The sequence below is a fragment of the Otolemur garnettii genome, unplaced genomic scaffold, assembly GCF_000181295.1.
Source record: "Otolemur garnettii isolate 467f Iridium unplaced genomic scaffold, OtoGar3 scaffold00022, whole genome shotgun sequence".
In the NCBI taxonomy this organism is placed as follows: domain Eukaryota; kingdom Metazoa; phylum Chordata; class Mammalia; order Primates; family Galagidae; genus Otolemur; species Otolemur garnettii.
In genome coordinates, this window is record NW_003852417.1 from 6,843,311 (window position 1) to 6,845,331 (window position 2,021).

The window sequence follows — 2,021 nt, forward strand, 5'->3', positions numbered from 1 at the left end:
TCTTTGTTGTAATGCGATTTTTGGTCATCTGGGAATATACCCAACAAAGGAGTTGCAGGGTCAAATGGCAGGTCTTGTCCCTTATTCTTAATATTGCCAGAATTGTCAAAATACTAGTCCTTCTTTTTTCTTTTTTTTCCCTCCAGGAAAGGGCTTCAGTTGTCTATTTCCCCCAAAAAAATCTGTTCCCCTGGGCGATGTCACCAAAATTCCAGTGTTGTGTATCTCTGGGACTACAGAGTCAAAAAGAAGCTGAGGATCATTGCCACGGGAGGCTCTTCACTCTCCATGGACTGTTGTGAGCGTCTGATGAATAGTCTAGACCTTCACCCTAGAAAATGCTCATAAGCAGTATGTGATGCCTAGTTTTACATTCATTTCAAACCTCAAAAGGCCACAAAGACCAAGCAGGCAGATACAATCGAACCCAATCCACCATCTTATTTATAGATGGAGACAGCAAGACTCACGATAGAGGTGACTTGGCCAAAGTGACGCTTGCCCCCATGGCCACTTTCTTCCCATCATATGCTGTGAGCTCCAAATAAAAACTCCAATGAGGCAACCAACTTGAATAGGCAATGGACATTTTAATGATAAAAACCTCTTATGAATATAACATGATAGTTGAATGTAAGGTGACAGATCTTAAGTAAACTAAGTCACTAAAATGAAGCCATGATATTAATAGTAACATAACAGTTACTGAACATCGACTAGGCACCAGGAAACATTCTAAATGTAATACTACACTTACTTTTAATCACCTTCCTCTGAGCTGAGTGCTGTTATGAAGCTTCTAGAGATGTCTGGCCCCTCAACTATCATGTGACACTACTGCTCTATCACAAACTGAATTAGAAAAATAAGTGCAAATTGTAGATAGATTTTTTTAATAAAATATACTTTTACTCTCATCAAGAATGTACAGGGACTCAATCTGAGCACTGCATGTTCTCCGGTGTGCATGAATGAGTAGTTAAGAATGGGTTGCAATTAGTCAATCAATATTTTTGGTACCAAATATCCATGCTCTTCAAGTGCTTCAAATTGCATGTAAGTGTTTTCTCAAGCATCTTACTTATTCCTTTTCAAAATCTCATTTACACTGTTCATTTGTAAAACTTATAAAGAAATTGTTTTACTTGACTAAAGATTTTCTATCCCCAATACTTGGAACTAAATTAATAAGGATAATCGTTGGCTTTTTTTTTTCCCCTCTTTAAGTAGAAAAAGAATTTTTTTCCAAATGAATTTGCCTCTTTTTATTCTCTTAGTAATTTCTCCCACAGTCACTACTTCCATTGTAGGTGATGAAATCTGTTAAGGCTCCACTTCAAGCATTGGCACTGCTAAGAGTGTGGTCTCTCCCTTTACGGTAACTCAGAATTATAACTTTTGATTCCTTTATATTCCAGTCTCAGGAGTGGTTTCCACTGTAGAATTTATCTGATGACAGTCTTATACTTTCTAGTACTGGCCTACAACCAGTCTCTAGCTCCTCCAGGAGCACTACAGGATGTCTTTAGTTTAAACATATATTAAACTAAAAGGCATTCTTTTGAATGAGTTTAAATGCATTTTATTTTTAGACAACCTACATGACATGCTTTTCCTTAAAAACAATGCCTCCACTCCAAATAAACCACCATCAAAATAAATTAAGAACTCAAGATAATATCAGTCCCGTTTGCTTTAAGTCCTGGTGTTAAATGGATGACAAGCAGCAGCCAGTTGTAATGACAGGTGATAGATTCAAAGTAATTGCCAAATTTGTGAACATTTTTCCAATTCTAAACCATCCTTAAAGAAAATCATATTTGGGGTCACACCATCCTCATGGTAGTCCAGGAGAGCAACCATGCCATCTGGATTCATGTTTTCAATAGTATTTGAAATTAGCCAGGATGTGCTTGATTTGTTCTGCAGCCCCTGTCATAAAAGGTTTTACTCTTTCTGGCCTCTGTTCTTCAAGTGTGCCTTTGATTGACTTCCTGTAATCTTTGATGTACTTCTTGTCC

The 2,021-nt window shown here is 37.3% G+C and overlaps 1 pseudogene; it reads right to left on the reverse strand.

Moving 5' to 3' along the window:
• Window positions 1-1,755: 1,755 nt before the first annotated feature.
• The window catches only part of LOC111724353, a 554-nt pseudogene continuing 288 nt past the window's right edge, over window positions 1,756-2,021 (reverse strand).